The sequence below is a fragment of the Lolium perenne genome, chromosome 3, assembly GCF_019359855.2.
Source record: "Lolium perenne isolate Kyuss_39 chromosome 3, Kyuss_2.0, whole genome shotgun sequence".
In the NCBI taxonomy this organism is placed as follows: domain Eukaryota; kingdom Viridiplantae; phylum Streptophyta; class Magnoliopsida; order Poales; family Poaceae; genus Lolium; species Lolium perenne.
The window spans coordinates 141,466,212-141,475,308 of NC_067246.2; positions in this window are offsets into that span (position 1 = coordinate 141,466,212).

The following is a 9,097-nucleotide window of genomic DNA, read 5'->3' on the forward strand; positions in this document are numbered from 1 at the left end:
AAGTTTTTCTTTCTCTAGGAACTGGTTAAAATTGATTGGGGACGCCATCTCTACAACATATATTTGCAAAAGTTTAGACTAAGTTTATGACAAATTGAGTTCAAATTTTAATTCAACATAATTAAAAATCTAGGTGAACTCCCACTCAAAACAATATCCCTCGCATTGTCTTAGTGATCACACGAACCAAATCCACCGCACCTAAGTCCGATCATCACGAGACAAGGTGTGATTTCAATGGCGAACACTCAAAGTGTTCATCATATCAACCATATGATTCATGCTCTACCTTTCGGTATCACGTGTTCCGAGACCATGTCTGTACATGCTAGGCTCGTCAAGGCCACCTTAGTATCCGCATGTGCAAAACTGTCTTGCACCCGTTGTAGTACTTGTTGATTCTATCACACCCGATCATCACGAGATGCTTCGAACCGACAAGTCTTGGTAACGGTGCTACTAAGGATGAACACTTTATTATCTTGAGATTTTAGTGAGGGATCATCTTATAATGCTACCGTCGCGATCTAAGCAAAATAAGATGCATAAAAGGATTAACATCACATGCAGTTCATATATGATATGATATGGCCCTTTTGTCTTTGCGCCTTTGATCTTCATCTCCAAAGCAAGGACATGATCTCCATCATCTTCGGGCATGATCTCCATCATCGTCGGCGTAGCGTCAAGGTCAATGGCGCCGTCTTCATGATTGTCCTCCATGTAGCAACTATTACAACTACTTTGAAATACTACTCAACATGAAATTTAAAGACAACCATAAGGCTCCTGCCGGTTGCCACAATACAATAATGATCATCTCATACATATTCATCATCACATTATGGCCATATCACATCACCAAACCCTGCAAAAACAAGTTATACGTCTCTAATTTGGTTTGCATATTTTACGTGGTTTAGGGTTTTCGAGAGAGATCTAATCTACCTACGAACATGAACCACAACGTTGATACTAATGTTTTCAATAGAAGAGTAAATTGAATCTTCACTATAGTAGGAAAGACAGACACCCGCAAAGCCTCTTATGCAATACAAGTTGCATGTCGAATGAGGAACAAGTCTCATGAACGCGGTCATGTAAAGTTAGTCCGAGCCGCTTCATCCCACTATGCCACAAAGATGCAAAGTACTCAAACTAAAGATAACAAGAGCATCAACGCCCACAAAACCATTGTGTTCTACTCGTGCAACCATCTATGCATAGACACGGCTCTGATACCACTGTAGGATAACGTTGCATAGAAAACAAAAAAAATTCCTACCGCGAACACGCAATCCAAGCCAAGATGCGATCTAGAAGACGGTAGCAACGAGGGGTTTATCGAGTCTCACCCTTGAAGAGATTCCAAAGCCTACAAGAGGAGGCTCTTGTTGCTGCGGTAGACGTTCACTTGCCGCTTGCAAAAGCGCGTAGAAGATCTTGATCACGATCCCTCCGGCGCCACGAACGGGCAGCACCTCCGTACTCGGTCACACGTTCGGTTGTTGATGAAGACGACGTCCACCTCCCCGTTCCAGCGGGAAGCGGAAGTAGTAGCTCCTCTTGAATCCGACAGCACGACGGCGTGGTGTCGGTGGTGGTGGAGAAATCCGGCGGAGCTTCGCTTAAGCGTGCGGGATGTGGTGGAGGAGAGAGGCCGCTAGGGTTTGGGGAGAGGGGGCGCCGACCACTATAGGGGTGCGGCCACCTTGTGGTTCTTGGGTGCGGCCACCTTGTGGTTCTTGGGTGGCCGGCCCCCTCCCCTTGGCCCCTCATTATATAGGTGGAAGCCCCAAGTGTTGGACTACAAGTCTCCGAATAAGACCCGAAACCAAAACCTTCCATGTGATAGGGAAACCTACCCAAGGTGGGAATCCCACTTGGGGTGGGATTCCCCCCTTCCATGTGGGGGGGTGGCCGGCCCCCATAGGGGGAGTCCACTTGGGACTCCTCCCCCTCTAGGGTTGGCCGGCCATGGAGGTGGAGTCCCTCCGGGACTCCACCTTCCTTGGTGGTTTCTTCCGGACTTTTCTAGAACCTTCTAGAACCTTCCATAGAACCTTCCGGATCATTTTAATTCACATAAAATGACATCCTATATATGAATCTTATTCTCCGGGCCATTCCGGAACTCCTCGTGATGTCCGGGATCTCATCCGGGACTCCGAACAAATATTCGAACTCCATTCCATATTCAAGTTCTACCATTTCAACATCCAACTTTAAGTGTGTCACCCTACGGTTCGTGAACTATGCGGACATGGTTGAGTACTCACTCCGACCAATAACCAATAGCGGGATCTGGAGATCCATAATGGCTCCCACATATTCAACGATAACTTTAGTGATCGAATGAACCATTCACATACGATACCAATTCCCTTTGTCACGCGATATTTTACTTGTCCGAGGTTTGATCTTCGGTATCACTCTATACCTTGTTCAACCTCATCTCCTGACAAGTACTCTTTACTCGTACCGTGGTATGTGGTCTCTTATGAACTTATTCATATGCTTGCAAGACATTAGACGACATTCCACCGAGAGGGCCCAGAGTATATCTATCCGTCATCGGGATGGACAAATCCCACTGTTGATCCATATGCCTCAACTCATACTTTCCGGATACTTAATTCCACCTTTATAACCACCCATTTACGCAGTGGCGTTTGGTGTAATCAAAATACCTTTCCGGTATAAGTGATTTACATGATCTCATGGTCATAAGGACTAGGTAACTATGTATCGAAAGCTTATAGCAAATAACTTAATGACGAGATCTTATGCTACGCTTAATTGGGTGTGTCCATTACATCATTCATACAATGATATAACCTTGTTATTAATAACATCCAATGTTCATGATTATGAAACTAATCATCCATTAATCAACAAGCTAGTTAAGAGGCATACTAGGGACTCTTTGTTTGTCTACATATCACACATGTACTAATGTTTCGGTTAATACAATTATAGCATGACATATAAACATTTATCATAAACATAGAGATATAAATAATAACCACTTTATTATTGCCTCTAGGGCATATCTCCTTCAAATCATATATGATTTCTATCTCTACCATGTAAGTAGGCATATTTAATTCCTATCTCTCTTCCTTACATCCCATGATTGACTCATCATGGTCTATACTACCTCATATGACTCATAGTTATTACTTACTATCAATTGTTTCACATGTCTAGATAAATCTTACTTACCCTATTACTTGTCTTATTATACACATTCTAATAGGATATTTTATTCATAAACTTATCTTTATCACTTGTTATTATTCCTATTACAGGCCTGGATAGTTCTTACTTAATCATAACCTATGTTGGTACACATCTTCCAATAGGATAGCTTCCTTATGGTTGTATCCTTTCTTTGGACTACCATGTATTGTATACCAACTGTGATCTACTCATCTATTGTGTTATTGATGTTCTACATACTTGGGATTGGCTATCTAACTTTACTTAGGAAAGATAAGTAAAAAGATTGACTCAAGTGTGTCAGGATTATTCTCAAGTGAATATCCATCTCAAGTCATAAGAAGATTTTTGGTTTATCTAAAACAACTTCCTATAGACACTACCAATCCTATAGGTCTCCTTTAAAGGGTTTTAATCCTAAGGTCAAAGCATTTGCTCTGATACCAACTGTGGGGACCCGGCATACCACTGCATGGTGTAGTATGCAAGTCTGATATAACACCAATGAAACACCGTTCCACTAGTATCATATCGCTAAGAGTGGTACAACAGAAACATATGCGGGTCCAAGGCATGTCTATAGAATTACAACATTTACTCTGTTACATAAGATCATCACAGCCTCCTACTTTACAATGAGGTAAAATTGCAAATAAACTCCAGAAGAACGACCCGTAGTCTAATCCTATCAAGAACTCTATTTGTAGAGTATTTGACTAGCTATAGGGGCTAAGAATAGATTCTAGCTAAGTAGGAGCTGGGTTTAGGAAGGTTCCCTTCTATGGCTAAACTAGGTTTTCTCCTTGTTGGATGAGGTTTCTGACTCTTCTGACAAGGTCCTGTCTCGTGAAGTAGTTGTTGACTCCTCGGCCTTCGAGTTATACTGTAGATCCTCCTTCGATGCCTCCATATCTAAGCAGGGGATTTAAGAGTGGGATGAGTACGAGCGTACTCAACAAGTTCATTATAGGAAAGAGGTGTTTAATGCACTAGCTACAACATTAGACCAGGAAACCTAATACCAATGCAGGTTTTCATAACCATTTCTTCAAAAGGTTGCTTTTATTCAGAAGAACTATGTCCGTCAGCCTTCACCGGTTTACTAGAACTTCATGGAGCTCCTTTCCGGCCACGTTCGCAGTTCCATATCCCGGAACAGGGAGTGACAGGTCACGGTTCTTTACACTCTGCAGAGGTGTGTTGCTTTACCCATAAGAGATCTTAACCTTGGTGCCAACCGGGCATATTCCCCGTCCACACTTCCTATGGTGTGAGGCCCGGTATAAGGTCTAGCCAATCATGTTCCTCCGCTACCTCGAACACCCACCCTTTGTTGCATGCCCCGACCCTGGGTCCTCGCCGGTCCCATTATTCCCATAGATTTCAGGGTGGACCCCGACCACGACGACAGTCTAGGATCGAACCAAACTCCTTCGCCGGTAGCTGCAACCCATCCTAGACCGCAATACCGTGGGGACTTAAGGCTTCCCCAGCCAACCGCTTGTTCTTCGGGCGACAAGTGTCTACGGACTATGCCGTGGGGACTTAAGGCTTCCCCAGCCAACCGCTCGCCCCCGACAGATACAAGTGTCAACGGTAAAGCGCATCCGTTGATGAACGAGAGGTGGAAACACTTTTGACTACTCCGTCCCACTCCGGATCTTATGGTTAACACGGGTATTACGGCACAAGAATCACTGGCGACATTTGTTGTTTAATCCTAGATGGATATAAACCCTTGCAATGGAACCTCCACCATATCAACACAATCCATGGTTCCATTGCCAACCACATAGTCATATTCATAGTTATGAAAATAGTGGTTTTGGTTTTTATGCAATAGTGGTAATCATAGTACTTTGCAAGTAATTTGATAAAGATACTCAAATGACATGAGCAAGTGATGAACTTGCCTTTCTTGACTGCAAGATTATGCAGGCAAGGTCTTTGATACGCAATAACTCCAAATTCTGAAATAGCATCATCGTCCGGTAAGGACGATGTTTAAAAGATTGGCAAGGATGCAATAATGCATAAGAATGAGATGCAATCGCTCTAAGCGTGACCCAACCCTGATGATTTAGGATCAGTGAGTTGTAATGATTGGTTCAGGGTGTGTTGCACTTTTAGAGTGATTCACATACAAGGTTCTTATTCAGGTGTGATTACTTGGTATTATAAACAGGTAGATAATAAAGCATAATAATCAATTGAGCACACAAAGAATGATAATTGGCATAATGTTAACAAGTAAAGAACAGTGGTCAGTTTTAGTACTATATGGTATGGTTAATGATTAATTATCATATACTTTAAAAGAATAACTTTTGAAGAACATGTTCTTTAATAAAGAACAAGTATGATAATTAAGTGGGTGGTTTTCTATGGTTGACTATGGCTTCATGTAGTTGCTGGGATAGGTATTAGATGGATCCCAACAAAGTTGGATTCATCAACACCTAGGACTTGTAAGGTTAAGATAAGCCTAGGCATCCTAAGCAATTCATTATACATGGTTGTTGTCAAGGTTGGTTTATCTTGCTAATGATAGCTGGCTAGGGTTTATAGGTCCTTATAAGCAGGGTTGATGATGATTCCTTATTTTCTTCAAAAGAATAACTTTCGAAGAACATACTTCTTAAGTAAGAAGATGTATATCAATTAGGGTTGAGGTGGCCTAGGTTTTACTGTTGGTTCTGTTAAGTAAGGAATAATTGGCTCCTAAATAGGATGGTTGATAATTAGTATCCAACACTAGTAGGGTTTAGTGGAGTAGGGAATGTAATACAAAATAGTAGGTGTAGTTGCTATTAGGGTTCATCACAATGGTGTGATGCTAATTATGGATGACTAAGGATGGTGGTCTTTGGAATAGGAACTAGGGTTTTATACTTGGTTGATCCTAATAGATCAACAAGTTTTATTTAGATGAGGATATAGCATAGCAATTAACTAGTGATAGGTTCTTACATTTTATGTGGTCATAGGTATGACTTTAGTGGCTATTATTGTTCTATGTTTGAAAAGAAGGTACCATGATCACATGCTCTAACCTAGGGTGTAGGTTAGAAGCAATTTAGGTTTCACATGTAATAATGGAACTAGGGTTCCTAATTAATTTAGGGTTTTAGGAGTTACATGAAATGATAGGGTTGTAATATCATTCCATGTGGAATTTAGGGTTTGCTATTTACAATTTAATTCTATGATTAATAACTTCATGGTAAAGTTGAAGTTATTAGTAACTTGGAAATAAAAATAATATTGGGTTTGTCATTTTATTATTTTTAAACAATTAATAATTAGGGTAATTATTAATCAGGGTTTAAATCTCTTTAATAATGGTTTAACAAAATAACAAATAAAGAAAATTACTTTTAAGGTTTTATTTGTTTTCTTTACTGATTTTTATTTAATTTGAAAAGTTTTCCTAATCATTGAATTTTAATTGAATTTAGAATTAAATTGAAGGCTTAATTAACAAGTATTATATAATTGAATTTTTGTATATTTTTATTGGATAGAGTTTAGTTTTCTAAGAATTCTGATATCTCATTTATATTTTTCTTAGCTTTTATGAATTTTCTAAGTGTTTTCAAAGTTTTAGTATTTAATGAAATTGAAACAAAACAAAACAAAACTAAACCTACCCGGGCTGCACACCCACAGAGACACTGACTCGTGGGCCAGAGTCCACGTCACTTGCCACGCGTGCTTGACTGGGTCAAAATTGCCAAGGTGGCAATTGGGCACGGTGGCCGGCGGACTGTGGCGATGATCGCCGGAGTTACGCTCACCCCGCGGACAAAATATTCACTCCACGAGATTCAGCACGTCGCAGTGAACCATATGGTGGCGGCGCCGCTCGGAAATGGCCACCGGAGCCTTGCCGGCGACCAAGAACCGCGGCGGTTTCCGACGAGCAACAACGCGGTTGAGCTACGATGCGAGCTATGATGCGATTTTGGGCTCCAGAGAAGCGGAAGATCACCTTGATTCTCCCATTGTTGTCGCCGGCGTGGATAGAAGACGGAGGCGGCGAGGTGGTCTCCATTTCCCTCGCAGAGCTGCGGAAGGGAACGGTCGATTGCGTCACCCCCCGAGCTCCCCTTGACGCGAAACTCTACCAGGAGGACGAGGACGACGATGCGCACCTCCTGGACCTAGCAGTTGGCTCTGGGATGGCCGGAATTGGTGGGACGAGGGGAATGCCGGCGATCTAGGGTTTCGGTTTCTGGCGCAAATGAGACGAAGAGAAGTCAAATTGAGAGCTTCTACGCATTTTATAGGGTCCCTGGCATGTGCTGGCGGTCAACAACGCCGGCGGCGACCGTGGGACGTGGCCTTGGCGTCGCGGTGGCGAGCTCCCGCGCCTCCAGTGACGAAGACGAAGACGACGACGTCTCCTTCGTATTTATCCACGCGAAGAGTTACGCTGGGCCGTGGTGGGCTGTGCTGGGCTGAGTCTGCTGGGCTTCTTGGTGGGCTACAGCGTGGGCTGTCCGGCCAGGTGAGGCAGGTAAGGTTTTTCCCTTCTTTTCTTTTTCTGTTTTATTTTCTGTTTTTATTTTCTATTTTGAATTCAGTGTTGAATTCAATTCTGTTTGCAGAAATTTGTAAATACTTTTAACTTGGCAATTACCTCTTAAGCAATAATTATACTTGAGACATACTATTTTGATTTTTAATATAATGATAGGTTCAACATACACAATATTTCAAGTATGTATGTTAATAATTATAATCTTCCATTCTCTTTCTTTTAAAATTCCAAATATTTTTATAGTACTTTTAGCACTTTATAATAATAGGTGATAAATTGACTTTGCTTTATCTAGCAAGCATTTATTAATGGATTATGATCTTAAGGCTTAGTTTCTTATTTTGAAATAGGATTTCAAAGGTGTGATTTTATGTGCCCTATATTTTATAAGTTAAGGAGATGATCTTGTGGCATGATTTCCTATACCTAGATATTTCTAAGGACTTGATCTCCTATTCGAGAATGTTGTCACTTGCCTATTATCTTATGTGCATAACTATGTGCTAATGAGTTGGAACTTCTACTAGAACTCCTTCCAAGTTTAGTACTTTTATTATAGTTTAGTAACACCTTGAAATACCTAGAGTAGATACTACTCTCATCATGGTTTGGTCTTGGTTATAAAGATAAGTGATTGATTACCATCATGGTTTTAATCAAATGGTTTAGCACTAGGTTATACTTAAGTTCCATAATTAAGCATGAACTTTAATTAGTGAACAATTCTAAGGTTCTCATCATATTCACCTAATGGCAATTGGTTTGAATCTCAATTAGGGTCTAGGTTTATATTATGATCACCATAGTGATACACATTCTAGGTTTGAGATATGATTACAGGTTGTAGAATTGAGATGACACCATTTTATATTTGCTAGGTTTTAGTCTCCCCTTACCAAGGTAATATGATTACTTGCTTAATAGTTTATGTGCTCCTTTAGTGAATGAGTACTTGGGAATTGGTTTTATCTTCTACCAATATATTTCTAGTATTAGCCTTAATCTATCATTAAGGTAATTAAAGTGGTTATGGTTCTTTTTATAGTTAACTTTGGTTATAATGATAGATGGTTTCTCACCATGCAAAGTATAGAATTTGGCACTAGGTTTTCCTTATGTTCTTAATATCCTCTACCTCAAGTTCTTAGGGTTTATGATCACTACTCAATTTATAATGATCAAGGTTGGGCTTTCTAAGGTATCTCTTATTAAGTTAGGTTTATTACTCTCTAGATTGAGTATTGTCTTGATCAACTAAATATAGTTTCTTTCTTTTACTATCTTGAATGGTTTACCTCCTAATACTTTAGTTCAAAGGTTGTCCCTTATTCT